This window comes from Rhinoderma darwinii, unplaced genomic scaffold (genome assembly GCF_050947455.1).
Source record: "Rhinoderma darwinii isolate aRhiDar2 unplaced genomic scaffold, aRhiDar2.hap1 Scaffold_4489, whole genome shotgun sequence".
Taxonomy (NCBI): domain Eukaryota; kingdom Metazoa; phylum Chordata; class Amphibia; order Anura; family Rhinodermatidae; genus Rhinoderma; species Rhinoderma darwinii.
The window spans coordinates 23,358-47,819 of NW_027463927.1; the positions used below are offsets into that span (position 1 = coordinate 23,358).

Genomic DNA, 24,462 nt, shown 5'->3' on the forward strand with positions numbered 1-24,462 from the left:
AAAGGAACAAAACTCTATTCACTTTTTTTAACATATCAACAGCAGGAGGAAAAACCAGAGCAACATATAAAATCATAGGTAGAATAATACTTTTGACAATTAAAACCTTCCCCGAAAAAGAAAGATCCCTCATTCTCCACATTTCCAACTTTCTCACAATCCTACCACCTAACTCATCCCAACTTTCTCTCCCTTTCAACTCATCATCAAACACAATACCCAAAATTTTCACACCATCCACCTGTTCCATATCAGAATCACTCACTCGCTCATTACTGAAAAAAAATTTAAATTTGCTCTTACCCCAATTTATTTTAAAAGCAGACGCAATACAAAACATGTTTACAATCAACTTCACTCTGGACATATCATACACAGAATCACACAATACACAAATATCATCCATATATCCCAAAGCTTTCACACGTTTTCCATCACACCCGGGCACCACCAAACCTTTCACAACCTTATCATTTCTAATCATTTGCAACAATGGTTCAATCGCACAAATAAATAGGATGGGAGACAACGGACAACCCTGTCGCACACCAGACATAATACTAAATGATTCGGAAAAAAACCCATTCACCTGCACACAACTCTTTGCATTCGCGTATAAATTCTTCAACAAACTCACAAACTGAACCGGAAAACCCATTCTCTCTAACACTTTAAACAAAAACACATGCGCCACACGATCAAACGCTTTCTCAAAATCTAACGCACACACAATCACCTTCTTATTCCGACCCTTACAATCCTCAAGCATATCCCGCACCAACGCCATATTCTCATGCAATTTCCTTTTTGGTACCGCACATACCTGATCCTCATCAATCACACACCCAATCACATTTCTCATACGATTCGCAATCAGCTTGGCAAAAATTTTATAATCCGTATTCAGCAAAGTAATTGGTCGCCAGTTTTCTAAACGCCTCTTATCTCCTTTTTTATGCAACAGAACTACCATACCCTTCTTCATCACATCACACATATTCGTCCCAGAAAACAACACTCTCATAACATCTATAACATCCTTCCCAATTATGTCCCAATATTTCCCATAGAACTCAGCTGGTATTCCATCGATCCCTGGAGACTTATTTTTAGCCATACTTCCCACCACATCCTTTATTTCACCATCCATAATCTCACCAAGCAAAGACTCACATTCACTTTCAGGAACAAAATTACACACAATATCCAGAAACTCCTCATCATCACCCAAATCACACTTCTTCACATCATACAGTTGTTTATAAAAATCAGACACCACATCAATCACATCCTTACCAAACACCTCTTTATCATCCTTATCCAGTAACACATTCATTCCACTTTTTCCACCACACATTTTTTTAAAGAAAAATCTAGTACATTTCTCGTGATTATCTCTAACCTCCACCTTAGACCTAAATATTATTTCTTTCCCTTTTTCTCGGAACCACTCCTTAATATCTTTTTTTGTTTTTTCCAAATCGTGTCTTACATCCATACCCAAATTTTTACATTGTTGAAGGAACGTCATCCGCATGTTAAAGCGTAAATATTGCAATCTTTTCCTTCTCGCTCTTCTATATCCTATCTGTCTAAAAAACCCACCAATCTTTTTTTTCACCCATACCCACCATTCACACACATTAGAGAAAGAACTTTTCTTTCTAGCCCAAAAACCATATTTTTTCCCAAACCTAGTTTTTACCCTTTCATCACACAGAAAACTGACATTCATCTTCCATACCCCTCTACCATAAAATAAATTATTTATAACAAAAACCCCCAACAAACACTCGTGATCTGAAAACCACACTCTCTCCTGCGCATAATCTACACATTTCATTGCAGAGGTAGAAAAAAAGAAAAAATCCAGACGAGAATCCGTTCTTCCGTCATCGGCATGATAGGTAAATGGACCTGGTTTCCTGGTGACAGCGTCCTGCAAAGCAAAGTCCTGCAAAATTTTATTCCACAAAACTCCAGTGACATCCACATTAGACTCTGTGGACCCAGCTCGGGCCTGCTTCTCCAGGATACAGTTAATGTCACCAACAATAATGACAGGAACTTTACCGTGTAGAAAAAATTTTAAACTATCAAAAAGTGCCAACCTATCAGTTTTCACAGCATGGCCATAGATATTGATTAGCCTAAACTGCCACCCCTTATAGGCTAGTAACACGCAGACACATCTTCCTTCCTGTATAATTTGAGTCTGTTTGATGACAAACTCATTATTTTTGAAGAGGATACCAATTCCATCATTCCTATTTGTGGAAGAAAAAGACCAAATTGCTTCCCCAAACTTCCATTCTTCTTTCCTAGGCATTTTTGATAAACCACATTCTTGTACGCAAACAATGTCACTGCCCTTAGAGGCCAAAAAGTCCAGGACTGCAGCACGCTTGTGAGCAGAGGAGAACACCCGTACATTTTGTGAGACAATTTTTAATCTCAAAGACATGCGGGCATAGTATGGTTAGTGCAATGGAAAGCCATGAAGAACCAGAACATATCACGTCCCAGGGAAATACATCGCTCTTTCCAGATTCGCCACATTGACTTCACTGAGGAAACCTTCCCCAGGAGAGCTGGGTACTTCTGAGGCCACCTCAGATGACTTAGGGCTAGAACTAGAGTCACTGTCCAACAATGAGAAAGGATTTGCATGAGCCGAATCTTCCAACAAGCCTATCTTCAGTCTCTTCACCGCTTTTCCAGACTTCCCCCTTTTTGAGACAACTTTATGGAAGATTTCCGCACTAGTGGCACTAGGCATCCTGGCCTCCTTCTCGTCCTCCTCCGATATTGACCACTCCACTTTAGCTGAGTCTTCCATTTTTGACTCTGGGCTAGAAAAAGACAAAATTTGCATACTTGCACCATCATCAGGGGAAGCACACCCAATAGGTGGCGCTGTGTCTTCACCTTCCATAGGTATAACCCCAGGTGCTTCATCAACACTTTGCTCTGCAGGAGGGACCACACCCAACTCCATGCTGTTAGTATGTGAGGTTAGAACCTCTCCTAATACAGCTTTCCCTGGGTCCTGACAAGCAGACACAGAAACACTGCCAGCAGGCTCTGAAATTTCCTCAGAAGAGGCAGCAAGGGAACTTGTTGTTCTCACCTGTCTGCCCCATGTTCTTCTCTCTTGTCCTAAGAAAGGAAACACCTTTGGACATTTCCTACAGGTATGGCCAGGCAAACCACAAATATCACACCTGGATGGGGAAATACATGCACTAGCCTCATGTCCGGTTTCCTTGCAATTTCTGCAAACCTTGCCTTTACATGCATCTTTGGTATGCCCGTAGGAAAAACATGATCTGCAAAAGCATGGCATATCTTGGTAATACAGATACCCCTTATTACCACCAATTGAAAAATTAGCAGGAGGATTCATCACTCCTCCAATACAGCTGGAGTCAGGTTTCAGCCTGACCCAGTACTTGATATCACCATTGAAAACTCCCCATAGATTCTTCTGCTCCACACCACCTCTAACATGGGTACAGTAGTGAGCTAAAAAGGCCCTGACCAGCCTTCTATCCAGAAATGGGTTATACATGTGGATGGTAATACATTTCTCCACTGCTGAAAAAAGAGGTTGCACTTCAATAGATGTTAAAGCCTCATGCATGTGTTTCTCCTTGAGCAACTGAAAAACATTTAGACAGTAGGCGGCCTCAAAAAAGGATACATCATACGTAGCAATATTGCTGAAAGCTTGGATACAGAATACCTCTACCAACTTAACTCCAGCCAGGTCCAGAAGGATGTTCTCAATGATGTGCCCAGTATCCACTTCGTCTCTCCTCTGCTCATTTACCACAAAACGAATAGTATTCCGCACTGCTGCCATCCCGATATGGAACGCCCAACGGCACGGCGACCGCCCCCAAAAACGCCGGAGAGGACTCCACGAAAGACCGAACCCCCGGCCCAGACCAGGCAACAAACCCGATCTGAGCCAAAAGGCCGAGAAGCGATAACCCGAATGGGCCGGCCGTTGACCGAGCCTGCCTAATACTGCTGTTCACCCCTTGCAGCGATTGATTCAGCCTACTCCTAGGCAATTCCATGGGGCCCTGCAGGCTCACACACATTTACAGCTACTAAGCGGGAGGGAGGTGAATAAAGGCCGGAGAGGAAGCCAGACAGGATTTGCTTCTTTTGCTTGCACCACAATGCAGTGCTGAAAGAGGAGGAGGAATCTACATAAAAACGCCTTCCTGGCAACGCCCAAATGCCCTCCTGCCATGCAGATAAACACTGGCAGCGGCAGCAAGTGCATGCCCACAGCCACCCCTTGTTCCTTCACACCTTGTATCAGCTTTAATCCAATCCAGTCCGGTGCTGCCTGCTGAGCAGCACTGACCAACACTGCCTGGGCCCAGGCTTTTATCTCTGAGGCAGGCCCCATTATGATGTCAGAAAGCTGGCTCTGGAATCCTGAGGGCTCCACTATGACACGTGCAAAGTTCCGTCTGAACTTTATATAAGACGGTGCGGCTCAGTCAGTCACTCAGTGTTGCCTGAGAGGGCAACACTGCAACAGCCGGCCGCCAGGCTGTCTTTTTTTTGCACAGCTACTTGCCTCCAGGAGGCCACAAGAGGGAGACAAGGGACTGCAAAATGGAAAATAGGCATCCACCAACTTTACAGACAACTTCTCTTTGCTCCTACAACCTCCATCCTTGCACAGTTTGTTATTCTTCCAGGTAACATAGTAACAAATCCAAATTGCTGCTCTCTTTGTAGGCAAGCAAGGGTTTGTTGCAACTGCAATTCTTACTTCTTCTTGAAATGTAGGGACGACAGTACATTCCATCACATCCATCTAGTGTACACAGGTAGGTCCATTGTGGCGGGTAGGCGGCTGGCTGCTTTAATGGCTGTTTGCTGTTCCCCTACTCCACTCCACTCCACTCCACTATTTGACTGTGGTGCTGCATCAATCAGTGGCTGGCTCAGGTGCAGCTCTTTAACTTACCTAGGAGGGAGGGCGGAGAGAAGACAAGGAAGGTGAATGAGCTGTTCCAATGTGAAATGCCGGAAACACAGAAACACAGAAGACACACACACACACAACAAGAGGTGGCAATGTATTAATTAATTGCATTTAATAAATGAGCTCATTATCACACATGACTGTACAAATGCATTGTCCAACAGGTGTTGAAATAATGGGATTAAAAGGGGAGATCCCATCAGAAAGACAAAAACAATAGCAAACACAAATAGCACTTTTGGAATCTGATTTTAGTCAACACATAAGGGAAGGGTGCACCGGTCCTGGAAATACTGCAATACCAGGTCAATGCGTGGAGTGGACAGAGCAAGCTCTATTTCCATCTCCCTGTTCGAAAAATCCATTTAATATATGGTCCCCAGATAGGGGACGTATCAGATATTAAACTGATAAGAACAGATACTACACTTGATCTTAGCCAAAAGGCCGAGAAGCGATAACCCGAATGGGCCGGCCGTTGACCGAGCCTGCCTAATACTGCTGTTCACCCCTTGCAGCGATTGATTCAGCCTACTCCTAGGCAATTCCATGGGGCCCTGCAGGCTCACACACATTTACAGCTACTAAGCGGGAGGGAGGTGAATAAAGGCCGGAGAGGAAGCCAGACAGGATTTGCTTCTTTTGCTTGCACCACAATGCAGTGCTGAAAGAGGAGGAGGAATCTACATAAAAACGCCTTCCTGGCAACGCCCAAATGCCCTCCTGCCATGCAGATAAACACTGGCAGCGGCAGCAAGTGCATGCCCACAGCCACCCCTTGTTCCTTCACACCTTGTATCAGCTTTAATCCAATCCAGTCCGGTGCTGCCTGCTGAGCAGCACTGACCAACACTGCCTGGGCCCAGGCTTTTATCTCTGAGGCAGGCCCCATTATGATGTCAGAAAGCTGGCTCTGGAATCCTGAGGGCTCCACTATGACACGTGCAAAGTTCCGTCTGAACTTTATATAAGACGGTGCGGCTCAGTCAGTCACTCAGTGTTGCCTGAGAGGGCAACACTGCAACAGCCGGCCGCCAGGCTGTCTTTTTTTTGCACAGCTACTTGCCTCCAGGAGGCCACAAGAGGGAGACAAGGGACTGCAAAATGGAAAATAGGCATCCACCAACTTTACAGACAACTTCTCTTTGCTCCTACAACCTCCATCCTTGCACAGTTTGTTATTCTTCCAGGTAACATAGTAACAAATCCAAATTGCTGCTCTCTTTGTAGGCAAGCAAGGGTTTGTTGCAACTGCAATTCTTACTTCTTCTTGAAATGTAGGGACGACAGTACATTCCATCACATCCATCTAGTGTACACAGGTAGGTCCATTGTGGCGGGTAGGCGGCTGGCTGCTTTAATGGCTGTTTGCTGTTCCCCTACTCCACTCCACTCCACTCCACTATTTGACTGTGGTGCTGCATCAATCAGTGGCTGGCTCAGGTGCAGCTCTTTAACTTACCTAGGAGGGAGGGCGGAGAGAAGACAAGGAAGGTGAATGAGCTGTTCCAATGTGAAATGCCGGAAACACAGAAACACAGAAGACACACACACACACAACAAGAGGTGGCAATGTATTAATTAATTGCATTTAATAAATGAGCTCATTATCACACATGACTGTACAAATGCATTGTCCAACAGGTGTTGAAATAATGGGATTAAAAGGGGAGATCCCATCAGAAAGACAAAAACAATAGCAAACACAAATAGCACTTTTGGAATCTGATTTTAGTCAACACATAAGGGAAGGGTGCACCGGTCCTGGAAATACTGCAATACCAGGTCAATGCGTGGAGTGGACAGAGCAAGCTCTATTTCCATCTCCCTGTTCGAAAAATCCATTTAATATATGGTCCCCAGATAGGGGACGTATCAGATATTAAACTGATAAGAACAGATACTACACTTGATCTTAGCCAAAAGGCCGAGAAGCGATAACCCGAATGGGCCGGCCGTTGACCGAGCCTGCCTAATACTGCTGTTCACCCCTTGCAGCGATTGATTCAGCCTACTCCTAGGCAATTCCATGGGGCCCTGCAGGCTCACACACATTTACAGCTACTAAGCGGGAGGGAGGTGAATAAAGGCCGGAGAGGAAGCCAGACAGGATTTGCTTCTTTTGCTTGCACCACAATGCAGTGCTGAAAGAGGAGGAGGAATCTACATAAAAACGCCTTCCTGGCAACGCCCAAATGCCCTCCTGCCATGCAGATAAACACTGGCAGCGGCAGCAAGTGCATGCCCACAGCCACCCCTTGTTCCTTCACACCTTGTATCAGCTTTAATCCAATCCAGTCCGGTGCTGCCTGCTGAGCAGCACTGACCAACACTGCCTGGGCCCAGGCTTTTATCTCTGAGGCAGGCCCCATTATGATGTCAGAAAGCTGGCTCTGGAATCCTGAGGGCTCCACTATGACACGTGCAAAGTTCCGTCTGAACTTTATATAAGACGGTGCGGCTCAGTCAGTCACTCAGTGTTGCCTGAGAGGGCAACACTGCAACAGCCGGCCGCCAGGCTGTCTTTTTTTTGCACAGCTACTTGCCTCCAGGAGGCCACAAGAGGGAGACAAGGGACTGCAAAATGGAAAATAGGCATCCACCAACTTTACAGACAACTTCTCTTTGCTCCTACAACCTCCATCCTTGCACAGTTTGTTATTCTTCCAGGTAACATAGTAACAAATCCAAATTGCTGCTCTCTTTGTAGGCAAGCAAGGGTTTGTTGCAACTGCAATTCTTACTTCTTCTTGAAATGTAGGGACGACAGTACATTCCATCACATCCATCTAGTGTACACAGGTAGGTCCATTGTGGCGGGTAGGCGGCTGGCTGCTTTAATGGCTGTTTGCTGTTCCCCTACTCCACTCCACTCCACTCCACTATTTGACTGTGGTGCTGCATCAATCAGTGGCTGGCTCAGGTGCAGCTCTTTAACTTACCTAGGAGGGAGGGCGGAGAGAAGACAAGGAAGGTGAATGAGCTGTTCCAATGTGAAATGCCGGAAACACAGAAACACAGAAGACACACACACACACAACAAGAGGTGGCAATGTATTAATTAATTGCATTTAATAAATGAGCTCATTATCACACATGACTGTACAAATGCATTGTCCAACAGGTGTTGAAATAATGGGATTAAAAGGGGAGATCCCATCAGAAAGACAAAAACAATAGCAAACACAAATAGCACTTTTGGAATCTGATTTTAGTCAACACATAAGGGAAGGGTGCACCGGTCCTGGAAATACTGCAATACCAGGTCAATGCGTGGAGTGGACAGAGCAAGCTCTATTTCCATCTCCCTGTTCGAAAAATCCATTTAATATATGGTCCCCAGATAGGGGACGTATCAGATATTAAACTGATAAGAACAGATACTACACTTGATCTTAGCCAAAAGGCCGAGAAGCGATAACCCGAATGGGCCGGCCGTTGACCGAGCCTGCCTAATACTGCTGTTCACCCCTTGCAGCGATTGATTCAGCCTACTCCTAGGCAATTCCATGGGGCCCTGCAGGCTCACACACATTTACAGCTACTAAGCGGGAGGGAGGTGAATAAAGGCCGGAGAGGAAGCCAGACAGGATTTGCTTCTTTTGCTTGCACCACAATGCAGTGCTGAAAGAGGAGGAGGAATCTACATAAAAACGCCTTCCTGGCAACGCCCAAATGCCCTCCTGCCATGCAGATAAACACTGGCAGCGGCAGCAAGTGCATGCCCACAGCCACCCCTTGTTCCTTCACACCTTGTATCAGCTTTAATCCAATCCAGTCCGGTGCTGCCTGCTGAGCAGCACTGACCAACACTGCCTGGGCCCAGGCTTTTATCTCTGAGGCAGGCCCCATTATGATGTCAGAAAGCTGGCTCTGGAATCCTGAGGGCTCCACTATGACACGTGCAAAGTTCCGTCTGAACTTTATATAAGACGGTGCGGCTCAGTCAGTCACTCAGTGTTGCCTGAGAGGGCAACACTGCAACAGCCGGCCGCCAGGCTGTCTTTTTTTTGCACAGCTACTTGCCTCCAGGAGGCCACAAGAGGGAGACAAGGGACTGCAAAATGGAAAATAGGCATCCACCAACTTTACAGACAACTTCTCTTTGCTCCTACAACCTCCATCCTTGCACAGTTTGTTATTCTTCCAGGTAACATAGTAACAAATCCAAATTGCTGCTCTCTTTGTAGGCAAGCAAGGGTTTGTTGCAACTGCAATTCTTACTTCTTCTTGAAATGTAGGGACGACAGTACATTCCATCACATCCATCTAGTGTACACAGGTAGGTCCATTGTGGCGGGTAGGCGGCTGGCTGCTTTAATGGCTGTTTGCTGTTCCCCTACTCCACTCCACTCCACTCCACTATTTGACTGTGGTGCTGCATCAATCAGTGGCTGGCTCAGGTGCAGCTCTTTAACTTACCTAGGAGGGAGGGCGGAGAGAAGACAAGGAAGGTGAATGAGCTGTTCCAATGTGAAATGCCGGAAACACAGAAACACAGAAGACACACACACACACAACAAGAGGTGGCAATGTATTAATTAATTGCATTTAATAAATGAGCTCATTATCACACATGACTGTACAAATGCATTGTCCAACAGGTGTTGAAATAATGGGATTAAAAGGGGAGATCCCATCAGAAAGACAAAAACAATAGCAAACACAAATAGCACTTTTGGAATCTGATTTTAGTCAACACATAAGGGAAGGGTGCACCGGTCCTGGAAATACTGCAATACCAGGTCAATGCGTGGAGTGGACAGAGCAAGCTCTATTTCCATCTCCCTGTTCGAAAAATCCATTTAATATATGGTCCCCAGATAGGGGACGTATCAGATATTAAACTGATAAGAACAGATACTACACTTGATCTTAGCCAAAAGGCCGAGAAGCGATAACCCGAATGGGCCGGCCGTTGACCGAGCCTGCCTAATACTGCTGTTCACCCCTTGCAGCGATTGATTCAGCCTACTCCTAGGCAATTCCATGGGGCCCTGCAGGCTCACACACATTTACAGCTACTAAGCGGGAGGGAGGTGAATAAAGGCCGGAGAGGAAGCCAGACAGGATTTGCTTCTTTTGCTTGCACCACAATGCAGTGCTGAAAGAGGAGGAGGAATCTACATAAAAACGCCTTCCTGGCAACGCCCAAATGCCCTCCTGCCATGCAGATAAACACTGGCAGCGGCAGCAAGTGCATGCCCACAGCCACCCCTTGTTCCTTCACACCTTGTATCAGCTTTAATCCAATCCAGTCCGGTGCTGCCTGCTGAGCAGCACTGACCAACACTGCCTGGGCCCAGGCTTTTATCTCTGAGGCAGGCCCCATTATGATGTCAGAAAGCTGGCTCTGGAATCCTGAGGGCTCCACTATGACACGTGCAAAGTTCCGTCTGAACTTTATATAAGACGGTGCGGCTCAGTCAGTCACTCAGTGTTGCCTGAGAGGGCAACACTGCAACAGCCGGCCGCCAGGCTGTCTTTTTTTTGCACAGCTACTTGCCTCCAGGAGGCCACAAGAGGGAGACAAGGGACTGCAAAATGGAAAATAGGCATCCACCAACTTTACAGACAACTTCTCTTTGCTCCTACAACCTCCATCCTTGCACAGTTTGTTATTCTTCCAGGTAACATAGTAACAAATCCAAATTGCTGCTCTCTTTGTAGGCAAGCAAGGGTTTGTTGCAACTGCAATTCTTACTTCTTCTTGAAATGTAGGGACGACAGTACATTCCATCACATCCATCTAGTGTACACAGGTAGGTCCATTGTGGCGGGTAGGCGGCTGGCTGCTTTAATGGCTGTTTGCTGTTCCCCTACTCCACTCCACTCCACTCCACTATTTGACTGTGGTGCTGCATCAATCAGTGGCTGGCTCAGGTGCAGCTCTTTAACTTACCTAGGAGGGAGGGCGGAGAGAAGACAAGGAAGGTGAATGAGCTGTTCCAATGTGAAATGCCGGAAACACAGAAACACAGAAGACACACACACACACAACAAGAGGTGGCAATGTATTAATTAATTGCATTTAATAAATGAGCTCATTATCACACATGACTGTACAAATGCATTGTCCAACAGGTGTTGAAATAATGGGATTAAAAGGGGAGATCCCATCAGAAAGACAAAAACAATAGCAAACACAAATAGCACTTTTGGAATCTGATTTTAGTCAACACATAAGGGAAGGGTGCACCGGTCCTGGAAATACTGCAATACCAGGTCAATGCGTGGAGTGGACAGAGCAAGCTCTATTTCCATCTCCCTGTTCGAAAAATCCATTTAATATATGGTCCCCAGATAGGGGACGTATCAGATATTAAACTGATAAGAACAGATACTACACTTGATCTTAGCCAAAAGGCCGAGAAGCGATAACCCGAATGGGCCGGCCGTTGACCGAGCCTGCCTAATACTGCTGTTCACCCCTTGCAGCGATTGATTCAGCCTACTCCTAGGCAATTCCATGGGGCCCTGCAGGCTCACACACATTTACAGCTACTAAGCGGGAGGGAGGTGAATAAAGGCCGGAGAGGAAGCCAGACAGGATTTGCTTCTTTTGCTTGCACCACAATGCAGTGCTGAAAGAGGAGGAGGAATCTACATAAAAACGCCTTCCTGGCAACGCCCAAATGCCCTCCTGCCATGCAGATAAACACTGGCAGCGGCAGCAAGTGCATGCCCACAGCCACCCCTTGTTCCTTCACACCTTGTATCAGCTTTAATCCAATCCAGTCCGGTGCTGCCTGCTGAGCAGCACTGACCAACACTGCCTGGGCCCAGGCTTTTATCTCTGAGGCAGGCCCCATTATGATGTCAGAAAGCTGGCTCTGGAATCCTGAGGGCTCCACTATGACACGTGCAAAGTTCCGTCTGAACTTTATATAAGACGGTGCGGCTCAGTCAGTCACTCAGTGTTGCCTGAGAGGGCAACACTGCAACAGCCGGCCGCCAGGCTGTCTTTTTTTTGCACAGCTACTTGCCTCCAGGAGGCCACAAGAGGGAGACAAGGGACTGCAAAATGGAAAATAGGCATCCACCAACTTTACAGACAACTTCTCTTTGCTCCTACAACCTCCATCCTTGCACAGTTTGTTATTCTTCCAGGTAACATAGTAACAAATCCAAATTGCTGCTCTCTTTGTAGGCAAGCAAGGGTTTGTTGCAACTGCAATTCTTACTTCTTCTTGAAATGTAGGGACGACAGTACATTCCATCACATCCATCTAGTGTACACAGGTAGGTCCATTGTGGCGGGTAGGCGGCTGGCTGCTTTAATGGCTGTTTGCTGTTCCCCTACTCCACTCCACTCCACTCCACTATTTGACTGTGGTGCTGCATCAATCAGTGGCTGGCTCAGGTGCAGCTCTTTAACTTACCTAGGAGGGAGGGCGGAGAGAAGACAAGGAAGGTGAATGAGCTGTTCCAATGTGAAATGCCGGAAACACAGAAACACAGAAGACACACACACACACAACAAGAGGTGGCAATGTATTAATTAATTGCATTTAATAAATGAGCTCATTATCACACATGACTGTACAAATGCATTGTCCAACAGGTGTTGAAATAATGGGATTAAAAGGGGAGATCCCATCAGAAAGACAAAAACAATAGCAAACACAAATAGCACTTTTGGAATCTGATTTTAGTCAACACATAAGGGAAGGGTGCACCGGTCCTGGAAATACTGCAATACCAGGTCAATGCGTGGAGTGGACAGAGCAAGCTCTATTTCCATCTCCCTGTTCGAAAAATCCATTTAATATATGGTCCCCAGATAGGGGACGTATCAGATATTAAACTGATAAGAACAGATACTACACTTGATCTTAGCCAAAAGGCCGAGAAGCGATAACCCGAATGGGCCGGCCGTTGACCGAGCCTGCCTAATACTGCTGTTCACCCCTTGCAGCGATTGATTCAGCCTACTCCTAGGCAATTCCATGGGGCCCTGCAGGCTCACACACATTTACAGCTACTAAGCGGGAGGGAGGTGAATAAAGGCCGGAGAGGAAGCCAGACAGGATTTGCTTCTTTTGCTTGCACCACAATGCAGTGCTGAAAGAGGAGGAGGAATCTACATAAAAACGCCTTCCTGGCAACGCCCAAATGCCCTCCTGCCATGCAGATAAACACTGGCAGCGGCAGCAAGTGCATGCCCACAGCCACCCCTTGTTCCTTCACACCTTGTATCAGCTTTAATCCAATCCAGTCCGGTGCTGCCTGCTGAGCAGCACTGACCAACACTGCCTGGGCCCAGGCTTTTATCTCTGAGGCAGGCCCCATTATGATGTCAGAAAGCTGGCTCTGGAATCCTGAGGGCTCCACTATGACACGTGCAAAGTTCCGTCTGAACTTTATATAAGACGGTGCGGCTCAGTCAGTCACTCAGTGTTGCCTGAGAGGGCAACACTGCAACAGCCGGCCGCCAGGCTGTCTTTTTTTTGCACAGCTACTTGCCTCCAGGAGGCCACAAGAGGGAGACAAGGGACTGCAAAATGGAAAATAGGCATCCACCAACTTTACAGACAACTTCTCTTTGCTCCTACAACCTCCATCCTTGCACAGTTTGTTATTCTTCCAGGTAACATAGTAACAAATCCAAATTGCTGCTCTCTTTGTAGGCAAGCAAGGGTTTGTTGCAACTGCAATTCTTACTTCTTCTTGAAATGTAGGGACGACAGTACATTCCATCACATCCATCTAGTGTACACAGGTAGGTCCATTGTGGCGGGTAGGCGGCTGGCTGCTTTAATGGCTGTTTGCTGTTCCCCTACTCCACTCCACTCCACTCCACTATTTGACTGTGGTGCTGCATCAATCAGTGGCTGGCTCAGGTGCAGCTCTTTAACTTACCTAGGAGGGAGGGCGGAGAGAAGACAAGGAAGGTGAATGAGCTGTTCCAATGTGAAATGCCGGAAACACAGAAACACAGAAGACACACACACACACAACAAGAGGTGGCAATGTATTAATTAATTGCATTTAATAAATGAGCTCATTATCACACATGACTGTACAAATGCATTGTCCAACAGGTGTTGAAATAATGGGATTAAAAGGGGAGATCCCATCAGAAAGACAAAAACAATAGCAAACACAAATAGCACTTTTGGAATCTGATTTTAGTCAACACATAAGGGAAGGGTGCACCGGTCCTGGAAATACTGCAATACCAGGTCAATGCGTGGAGTGGACAGAGCAAGCTCTATTTCCATCTCCCTGTTCGAAAAATCCATTTAATATATGGTCCCCAGATAGGGGACGTATCAGATATTAAACTGATAAGAACAGATACTACACTTGATCTTAGCCAAAAGGCCGAGAAGCGATAACCCGAATGGGCCGGCCGTTGACCGAGCCTGCCTAATACTGCTGTTCACCCCTTGCAGCGATTGATTCAGCCTACTCCTAGGCAATTCCATGGGGCCCTGCAGGCTCACACACATTTACAGCTACTAAGCGGGAGGGAGGTGAATAAAGGCCGGAGAGGAAGCCAGACAGGATTTGCTTCTTTTGCTTGCACCACAATGCAGTGCTGAAAGAGGAGGAGGAATCTACATAAAAACGCCTTCCTGGCAACGCCCAAATGCCCTCCTGCCATGCAGATAAACACTGGCAGCGGCAGCAAGTGCATGCCCACAGCCACCCCTTGTTCCTTCACACCTTGTATCAGCTTTAATCCAATCCAGTCCGGTGCTGCCTGCTGAGCAGCACTGACCAACACTGCCTGGGCCCAGGCTTTTATCTCTGAGGCAGGCCCCATTATGATGTCAGAAAGCTGGCTCTGGAATCCTGAGGGCTCCACTATGACACGTGCAAAGTTCCGTCTGAACTTTATATAAGACGGTGCGGCTCAGTCAGTCACTCAGTGTTGCCTGAGAGGGCAACACTGCAACAGCCGGCCGCCAGGCTGTCTTTTTTTTGCACAGCTACTTGCCTCCAGGAGGCCACAAGAGGGAGACAAGGGACTGCAAAATGGAAAATAGGCATCCACCAACTTTACAGACAACTTCTCTTTGCTCCTACAACCTCCATCCTTGCACAGTTTGTTATTCTTCCAGGTAACATAGTAACAAATCCAAATTGCTGCTCTCTTTGTAGGCAAGCAAGGGTTTGTTGCAACTGCAATTCTTACTTCTTCTTGAAATGTAGGGACGACAGTACATTCCATCACATCCATCTAGTGTACACAGGTAGGTCCATTGTGGCGGGTAGGCGGCTGGCTGCTTTAATGGCTGTTTGCTGTTCCCCTACTCCACTCCACTCCACTCCACTATTTGACTGTGGTGCTGCATCAATCAGTGGCTGGCTCAGGTGCAGCTCTTTAACTTACCTAGGAGGGAGGGCGGAGAGAAGACAAGGAAGGTGAATGAGCTGTTCCAATGTGAAATGCCGGAAACACAGAAACACAGAAGACACACACACACACAACAAGAGGTGGCAATGTATTAATTAATTGCATTTAATAAATGAGCTCATTATCACACATGACTGTACAAATGCATTGTCCAACAGGTGTTGAAATAATGGGATTAAAAGGGGAGATCCCATCAGAAAGACAAAAACAATAGCAAACACAAATAGCACTTTTGGAATCTGATTTTAGTCAACACATAAGGGAAGGGTGCACCGGTCCTGGAAATACTGCAATACCAGGTCAATGCGTGGAGTGGACAGAGCAAGCTCTATTTCCATCTCCCTGTTCGAAAAATCCATTTAATATATGGTCCCCAGATAGGGGACGTATCAGATATTAAACTGATAAGAACAGATACTACACTTGATCTTAGCCAAAAGGCCGAGAAGCGATAACCCGAATGGGCCGGCCGTTGACCGAGCCTGCCTAATACTGCTGTTCACCCCTTGCAGCGATTGATTCAGCCTACTCCTAGGCAATTCCATGGGGCCCTGCAGGCTCACACACATTTACAGCTACTAAGCGGGAGGGAGGTGAATAAAGGCCGGAGAGGAAGCCAGACAGGATTTGCTTCTTTTGCTTGCACCACAATGCAGTGCTGAAAGAGGAGGAGGAATCTACATAAAAACGCCTTCCTGGCAACGCCCAAATGCCCTCCTGCCATGCAGATAAACACTGGCAGCGGCAGCAAGTGCATGCCCACAGCCACCCCTTGTTCCTTCACACCTTGTATCAGCTTTAATCCAATCCAGTCCGGTGCTGCCTGCTGAGCAGCACTGACCAACACTGCCTGGGCCCAGGCTTTTATCTCTGAGGCAGGCCCCATTATGATGTCAGAAAGCTGGCTCTGGAATCCTGAGGGCTCCACTATGACACGTGCAAAGTTCCGTCTGAACTTTATATAAGACGGTGCGGCTCAGTCAGTCACTCAGTGTTGCCTGAGAGGGCAACACTGCAACAGCCGGCCGCCAGGCTGTCTTTTTTTTGCACAGCTACTTGCCTCCAGGAGGCCACAAGAGGGAGACAAGGGACTGCAAAATGGAAAATAGGCATCCACCAACTTTACAGACAACTTCTCTTTGCTCCTACAACCTCCATCCTTGCACAGTTTGTTATTCTTCCAGGTAACATAGTAACAAATCCAAATTGCTGCTCTCTTTGTAGGCAAGCAAGGGTTTGTTGCAACTGCAATTCTTACTTCTTCTTGAAATGTAGGGACGACAGTACATTCCATCACATCCATCTAGTGTACACAGGTAGGTCCATTGTGGCGGGTAGGCGGCTGGCTGCTTTAATGGCTGTTTGCTGTTCCCCTACTCCACTCCACTCCACTCCACTATTTGACTGTGGTGCTGCATCAATCAGTGGCTGGCTCAGGTGCAGCTCTTTAACTTACCTAGGAGGGAGGGCGGAGAGAAGACAAGGAAGGTGAATGAGCTGTTCCAATGTGAAATGCCGGAAACACAGAAACACAGAAGACACACACACACACAACAAGAGGTGGCAATGTATTAATTAATTGCATTTAATAAATGAGCTCATTATCACACATGACTGTACAAATGCATTGTCCAACAGGTGTTGAAATAATGGGATTAAAAGGGGAGATCCCATCAGAAAGACAAAAACAATAGCAAACACAAATAGCACTTTTGGAATCTGATTTTAGTCAACACATAAGGGAAGGGTGCACCGGTCCTGGAAATACTGCAATACCAGGTCAATGCGTGGAGTGGACAGAGCAAGCTCTATTTCCATCTCCCTGTTCGAAAAATCCATTTAATATATGGTCCCCAGATAGGGGACGTATCAGATATTAAACTGATAAGAACAGATACTACACTTGATCTTAGCCAAAAGGCCGAGAAGCGATAACCCGAATGGGCCGGCCGTTGACCGAGCCTGCCTAATACTGCTGTTCACCCCTTGCAGCGATTGATTCAGCCTACTCCTAGGCAATTCCATGGGGCCCTGCAGGCTCACACACATTTACAGCTACTAAGCGGGAGGGAGGTGAATAAAGGCCGGAGAGGAAGCCAGACAGGATTTGCTTCTTTTGCTTGCACCACAATGCAGTGCTGAAAGAGGAGGAGGAATCTACATAAAAACGCCTTCCTGGCAACGCCCAAATGCCCTCCTGCCATGCAGATAAACACTGGCAGCGGCAGCAAGTGCATGCCCACAGCCACCCCTTGTTCCTTCACACCTTGTATCAGCTTTAATCCAATCCAGTCCGGTGCTGCCTGCTGAGCAGCACTGACCAACACTGCCTGGGCCCAGGCTTTTATCTCTGAGGCAGGCCCCATTATGATGTCAGAAAGCTGGCTCTGGAATCCTGAGGGCTCCACTATGACACGTGCAAAGTTCCGTCTGAACTTTATATAAGACGGTGCGGCTCAGTCAGTCACTCAGTGTTGCCTGAGAGGGCAACACTGCAACAGCCGGCCGCCAGGCTGTCTTTTTTTTGCACAGCTACTTGCCTCCAGGAGGCCACAAGAGGGAGACAAGGGACTGCAAAATGGAAAATAGGCATCCACCAACTTTACAGACAACTTCTCTTTGCTCCTACAACCTCCATCCTTGCACAGTTTGTTATTCTTCCAGGTAACATAGTAACAAATCCAAATTGCTGCTCTCTTTGTAGGCAAGCAAGGGTTTGTTGCAACTGCAATTCTTACTTCTTCTTGAAATGTAGGGACGACAGTACATTCCATCACATCCATCTAGTGTACACAGGTAGGTCCATTGTGGCGGGTAGGCGGCTGGCTGCTTTAATGGCTGTTTGCTGTTCCCCTACTCCACTCCACTCCACTCCACTATTTGACTGTGGTGCTGCATCAATCAGTGGCTGGCTCAGGTGCAGCTCTTTAACTTACCTAGGAGGGAGGGCGGAGAGAAGACAAGGAAGGTGAATGAGCTGTTCCAATGTGAAATGCCGGAAACACAGAAACACAGAAGACACACACACACACAACAAGAGGTGGCAATGTATTAATTAATTGCATTTAATAAATGAGCTCATTATCACACATGACTGTACAAATGCATTGTCCAACAGGTGTTGAAATAATGGGATTAAAAGGGGAGATCCCATCAGAAAGACAAAAACAATAGCAAACACAAATAGCACTTTTGGAATCTGATTTTAGTCAACACATAAGGGAAGGGTGCACCGGTCCTGGAAATACTGCAATACCAGGTCAATGCGTGGAGTGGACAGAGCAAGCTCTATTTCCATCTCCCTGTTCGAAAAATCCATTTAATATATGGTCCCCAGATAGGGGACGTATCAGATATTAAACTGATAAGAACAGATACTACACTTGATCTTAGCCAAAAGGCCGAGAAGCGATAACCCGAATGGGCCGGCCGTTGACCGAGCCTGCCTAATACTGCTGTTCACCCCTTGCAGCGATTGATTCAGCCTACTCCTAGGCAATTCCATGGGGCCCTGCAGGCTCACACACATTTACAGCTACTAAGCGGGAGGGAGGTGAATAAAGGCCGGAGAGGAAGCCAGACAGGATTTGCTTCTTTTGCTTGCACCACAATGCAGTGCTGAAAGAGGAGGAGGAATCTACATAAAAACGCCTTCCTGGCAACGCCCAAATGCCCTCCTGCCATGCAGATAAACACTGGCAGCGGCAGCAAGTGCATGCCCACAGCCACCCCTTGTTCCTTCACACCTTGTATCAGCTTTAATCCAATCCAGTCCGGTGCTGCCTGCTGAGCAGCACTGACCAACACTGCCTGGGCCCAGGCTTTTATCTCTGAGGCAGGCCCCATTATGATGTCAGAAAGCTGGCTCTGGAATCCTGAGGGCTCCACTATGACACGTGCAAAGTTCCGTCTGAACTTTATATAAGACGGTGCGGCTCAGTCAGTCACTCAGTGTTGCCTGAGAGGGCAACACTGCAACAGCCGGCCGCCAGGCTGTCTTTTTTTTGCACAGCTACTTGCCTCCAGGAGGCCACAAGAGGGAGACAAGGGACTGCAAAATGGAAAATAGGCATCCACCAACTTTACAGACAACTTCTCTTTGCTCCTACAACCTCCATCCTTGCACAGTTTGTTATTCTTCCAGGTAACATAGTAACAAATCCAAATTGCTGCTCTCTTTGTAGGCAAGCAAGGGTTTGTTGCAACTGCAATTCTTACTTCTTCTTGAAATGTAGGGACGACAGTACATTCCATCACATCCATCTAGTGTACACAGGTAGGTCCATTGTGGCGGGTAGGCGGCTGGCTGCTTTAATGGCTGTTTGCTGTTCCCCTACTCCACTCCACTCCACTCCACTATTTGACTGTGGTGCTGCATCAATCAGTGGCTGGCTCAGGTGCAGCTCTTTAACTTACCTAGGAGGGAGGGCGGAGAGAAGACAAGGAAGGTGAATGAGCTGTTCCAATGTGAAATGCCGGAAACACAGAAACACAGAAGACACACACACACACAACAAGAGGTGGCAATGTATTAATTAATTGCATTTAATAAATGAGCTCATTATCACACATGACTGTACAAATGCATTGTCCAACAGGTGTTGAAATAATGGGATTAAAAGGGGAGATCCCATCAGAAAGACAAAAACAATAGCAAACACAAATAGCACTTTTGGAATCTGCTTTTAGTCAACACATAAGGAAAGGGTGCACCGGTCCTGGAAATACTGCAATACCAGGTCAATGCGTGGAGTGGACAGAGCAAGCTCTATTTCCATCTCCCTGTTCTAAAAATCCATTTAATATATGGTCCCCAGATAGGGGACGTATCAGATATTAAACTGATAAGAACAGATACTACACTTGATCTTAGCCAAAAGGCCGAGAAGCGATAACCCGAATGGGCCGGCCGTTGACCGAGCCTGCCTAATACTGCTGTTCACCCCTTGCAGCGATTGATTCAGCCTACTCCTAGGCAATTCCATGGGGCCCTGCAGGCTCACACACATTTACAGCTACTAAGCGGGAGGGAGGTGAATAAAGGCCGGAGAGGAAGCTACACAGGATTTGCTTCTTTTGCTTGCACCACAATGCAGTGCTGAAAGAGGAGGAATCTACATAAAAACGCCTTCTTGGCAACGCCCAAATGCCCTCCTGCCGTGCAAATACTGGCGGCGGCAGCAGTAGCAGTAAGTGCATGCCCACTGCCACCCCTTCTCCTTTCACACCTTGTATCAGCTTTAATCCAGTCAGGTGCTGCCTGCTGAGCAGCACTGACCAACACTGCCTGGGCCCAGGCTTTTATCTCTGAGGCCCCATTATGATGTCAGAAAGCTGGCTCTGGAATCCTGAGGGCTCCACTATGACACGTGCAAAGTTCCGTCTGAACTTTATATAAGACGGTGAGGCTCAGTCAGTCACTCAGTGTTGCCTGAGAGGGCAACACTGCAACAGCCGGCCGCCAGGCTGTCTTTTTTTTGCACAGCTAGTTGCCTCCAGGAGGCCACAAGAGGGAGACAAGGGACTGCAAAATGGAAAATAGGCATCCACCAACTTTACAGACAACTTGTTCTCCTTGCTCCTACAACCTCCATCCTTGCACAGTTTGTTATTCTTCCAGGTAACAAAGTAACAAATCCAAATTGCTGCTCTCTTTGTAGGCAAGCAAGGCTTTGTTGCAACTGCAATTCTTACTTCTTCTTGAAATGTAGGGACGACAGTACATTCCATCACATCCATCTAGTGTACACAGGTAGGTCCATTGTGGCGGGTAGGCGGCTGGCTGCTTTAATGGCTGTTTGCTGTTCCCCTACTCCACTATTTGACTGTGGTGCTGCATCAATCAGTGGCTGGCTCAGGTGCAGCTCTTTAACTTACCTAGGAGGGAGGGCGGAGAGAAGACAAGGAAGGTGAATGAGCTGTTCCAATGTGAAATGCCGGAAACACAGAAACACAGAAGACACACACACACACACACAACAAGAGGTGGCAATGTATTAATTAATTGCATTTAATAAATGAGCTCATTATCACACATGACTGTACAAATGCATTGTCCAACAGGTGTTGAAATAATGGGATTAAAAGGGGAGATCCCTTCAGAAAGACAGAAACAATGGCAAAGAGAAAAAACACTTTTGGAATCTGCTTTTAGTCAACACATAAGGAAAGGGTGCACCGGTCCTGGAAATACTGCAATACCAGGTCAATGCGTGGAGTGGACAGAGCAAGCTCTATTTCCATCTCCCTGTTCTAAAAATCCATTTAATATATGGTCCCCAGATAGGGGACGTATCAGATATTAAACTGATAAGAACAGATTTTTTTTAAGTTGGCTACCCCTTTTCAGGGGTGTCAATGATTTATTTCATGATAAAAAATACAGTTTACAATAAAACCAACTTTTGTACAAATGAATAACAATAAAATCAATATTTCATTGCATTACATTACATAAAAGGGACATGGTGGCAAATCTTTATATGTTGGAGTTCCATTCTTTCACAAACCATTTATTAAGAAGGGTGGCATTTCTTTTTTTGTCTAATAAATAATAAATGTACATTTCGCTAAAACAAAGACCTAAAACATCATCAGTAGATAAAACATCGTGCTTAAAAATCAGGATGTTCCTGGCCTTCCATAGAGCTTCTTTGGCGCAATTCATCGTCTTCCACGCTATTATCTTTTGGCTCGCGGTTGGGCATCCAAATAGTCCATATAAAATATCTTCATAGTTCAAGTCTTTCAGGTCTGCCATCTTTACCAAAAGAGGGAATATTTTTTTCCAAAATTCCTTCGCAAAATCACACGTCCAAAAAATGTGTCGAATCGTTTCCTCGGCCTGGCAGCCTTCCCTCGGGCAGACGGCAGACCTCGCGAGCCTCCTTCTGTATTGGAATGCCCGGCATGGAAGACATTGATGAATGCAGCTCCAGGCCAGGTCCATCTGTGTATTAAAAAGATAAAACACATTAATAATTTTGAAGATAAAAGCACTTCGTTCCTCATTAAAATTCTCAATCCTGCTGACCGTCTCACTTTCTCTTAGGTCTTTAATTAATTTTTTACTATTTTTCAGCTCATTTACATTTTTTCCCTTCAGGTTGAATAAGGTCACTATCTTTTCTAAAATCACATAGTTTATTGAGAGTTTAAAAGCGTAAGGTGAGGATAAAACAATGTTGAACCACCCAAACCTTCGCATTAAAAACCCTGTATTAAAACGTAAAAAATAGGACCAATAATGTTCTTTAAAAAGGGAATTAAAACAGAAACTGAAGAACTTGATTAAAAGAAACCTGTTAAAATTCGGAAAATCTTTGCCACCCTTCGGTTTGGATTTCATCACAATCTCTCTTTTAAGTTTCTCCATTCTGGAACTCCAAAAGAAGGTAAAACATGCTTTAGTAATTTTTTGCAATAAAACCGTGGGGGGAGGGAAAACCATACTGAGATATAAAAGCAGGGGTAAAATGACCATTTTAATAATTAAAACTTTTCCCTCCATGGTAAGTTTTCTCATGTTCCACATACATATTTTTTGATTTACCTTCTGCGCCACCATGTCCCAACTGATAAAACCATTATCGCACTCACTGAAGGAGACACCTAAAATCGTAATATTATCTGACACAGGGACGGGTATGTCTCTAAAAGCCATGCTTCCTATATTTAAAATATTACTTTTGTCGAAGTTCACCTTAAAACCGGAAGCACAGCAATAAAACTCAATTTGTCTGAGGGTTCTCTGAAGCGACAGGGTGTCCCTGCAAAAAACCGCTACATCGTCCATGTACCCCACTGCTTTAGCCTCTACGCCGCCACCCCCGGGCAGGGGGACTCCACGTATTAACTTATCGCGGCGAATTGTACACAGTAGAGGCTCTAATGCGCAAATAAAAAGCAGTGGGGACAAGGGACACCCCTGCTTCACCCCTGAGTCTAAAATCACGTCCTGTGTCTTAAAACCATTCACTAAAATTTTGCTTGTGCAATCTTTATAAAAGGCTTTAAGTGATAATAAAAATCCTTCAGGTATACCCATACGCTCTAAAACCTTAAAAAGATAAAAATGAGAGACACGGTCGAACGCCTTCTCGAAGTCTATAGATAAAATGGCTAATTTACCTCTTCTAGACCTCGTGTCCTCAATCACATCTTTTACCAGGTTAAGATTATCCCAGATGCTGCGGCCTGGCACCCCACACACCTGGTTAGAGTGTACAATGTGGGGTATTATGGCTTTTAATCTATTTGCGCACACTTTTGCCATTATTTTATAGTCGCTATTCAGAAGGGTTATTGGTCTCCAGTTCTTCAAAACTGCGATGTCACCTTTCTTATGTAGCAGGGAGACCTCACCCTTCCGCCAGGACTTAGGCAGCATCTTGGAATTAAAAACTTCATGAAAAAGGCTAAAAAGATCCTCTTTTAAAATGTCATAAAATTTGACATAAAACTCACTGGGTATACCGTCCGGTCCGGGAACTTTTCCGGCTTTAAAACTCTTTACCGTTTCTAAAACCTCCTGCTCCGTCAGCTCCTGTAATAAAAAATTCTGGGAGACAGGGTCTAAAACAGTAGTAATCTCCTTCAGTGAGTCACGCATAAAATTATGATCCACAGTTTTAACACTAAAAAGGTCAGCATAAAACTCATGAACTTTACTTAAAATACCCTGTACATCTGACACACCTTCAATATTTTTAATAATAGCCTTTTTATTGTTAATTTTTTTAAAAAAGTACCTGGAGCAGGTCTCATTCTCCTCCACATGCTGAATTTTGGAACGAAAAATGATTTCTTTGCCTTTCTGCTCCAGGCACTGAGCTATTTCTTTTTTTAAATTAGTGATGTCAGTTTTAACGTCAATTTCATTATCTCTCATCTTGTACAGGGTCTGCAGACGGGTGCTGAGAATTTTAAAAAAAGCATGTTTTTCTCTGGCTTTCGCCACGCTCTTTTTAATAAAAAATTCCTTTATTCTTTTTTTCATTTTCTCCCACCATGCACTGATGGGAGTGCGCATGTCTCTCCCCCGCCTGCATTTTTGGTAAAATTCAATAAAATCAGTAAAAAC

General features: G+C 45.8%; 12 non-coding genes across 12 annotated transcripts; all 12 read right to left on the reverse strand.

Moving 5' to 3' along the window:
- Positions 1–5,282: 5,282 nt before the first annotated feature.
- Positions 5,283–5,473, reverse strand: LOC142716386 (U2 spliceosomal RNA). Its single transcript, XR_012871626.1, has one exon. It is a non-coding gene; the product is annotated as a U2 spliceosomal RNA (small nuclear RNA).
- Positions 5,474–6,762: 1,289 nt separating this feature from the next.
- LOC142716388 (U2 spliceosomal RNA) lies at positions 6,763–6,953 on the reverse strand. Its single transcript, XR_012871628.1, has one exon. It is a non-coding gene; the product is annotated as a U2 spliceosomal RNA (small nuclear RNA).
- Positions 6,954–8,242: 1,289 nt separating this feature from the next.
- LOC142716390 (U2 spliceosomal RNA) lies at positions 8,243–8,433 on the reverse strand. Its single transcript, XR_012871629.1, has one exon. It is a non-coding gene; the product is annotated as a U2 spliceosomal RNA (small nuclear RNA).
- A 1,289-nt stretch (positions 8,434–9,722) lies between these two features.
- Positions 9,723–9,913, reverse strand: LOC142716391 (U2 spliceosomal RNA). The gene has a single exon (XR_012871630.1). It is a non-coding gene; the product is annotated as a U2 spliceosomal RNA (small nuclear RNA).
- A 1,289-nt stretch (positions 9,914–11,202) lies between these two features.
- On the reverse strand, positions 11,203–11,393 carry LOC142716392 (U2 spliceosomal RNA). Its single transcript, XR_012871631.1, has one exon. It is a non-coding gene; the product is annotated as a U2 spliceosomal RNA (small nuclear RNA).
- Positions 11,394–12,682: 1,289 nt separating this feature from the next.
- On the reverse strand, positions 12,683–12,873 carry LOC142716393 (U2 spliceosomal RNA). Its single transcript, XR_012871632.1, has one exon. It is a non-coding gene; the product is annotated as a U2 spliceosomal RNA (small nuclear RNA).
- A 1,289-nt stretch (positions 12,874–14,162) lies between these two features.
- Positions 14,163–14,353, reverse strand: LOC142716394 (U2 spliceosomal RNA). The gene has a single exon (XR_012871633.1). It is a non-coding gene; the product is annotated as a U2 spliceosomal RNA (small nuclear RNA).
- Positions 14,354–15,642: 1,289 nt separating this feature from the next.
- On the reverse strand, positions 15,643–15,833 carry LOC142716395 (U2 spliceosomal RNA). The gene has a single exon (XR_012871634.1). It is a non-coding gene; the product is annotated as a U2 spliceosomal RNA (small nuclear RNA).
- Positions 15,834–17,122: 1,289 nt separating this feature from the next.
- LOC142716396 (U2 spliceosomal RNA) lies at positions 17,123–17,313 on the reverse strand. The gene has a single exon (XR_012871635.1). It is a non-coding gene; the product is annotated as a U2 spliceosomal RNA (small nuclear RNA).
- Positions 17,314–18,602: 1,289 nt separating this feature from the next.
- LOC142716397 (U2 spliceosomal RNA) lies at positions 18,603–18,793 on the reverse strand. The gene has a single exon (XR_012871636.1). It is a non-coding gene; the product is annotated as a U2 spliceosomal RNA (small nuclear RNA).
- Positions 18,794–20,082: 1,289 nt separating this feature from the next.
- On the reverse strand, positions 20,083–20,273 carry LOC142716363 (U2 spliceosomal RNA). The gene has a single exon (XR_012871605.1). It is a non-coding gene; the product is annotated as a U2 spliceosomal RNA (small nuclear RNA).
- A 1,274-nt stretch (positions 20,274–21,547) lies between these two features.
- On the reverse strand, positions 21,548–21,733 carry LOC142716404 (U2 spliceosomal RNA). Its single transcript, XR_012871640.1, has one exon. It is a non-coding gene; the product is annotated as a U2 spliceosomal RNA (small nuclear RNA).
- Positions 21,734–24,462: the final 2,729 nt, after the last annotated feature.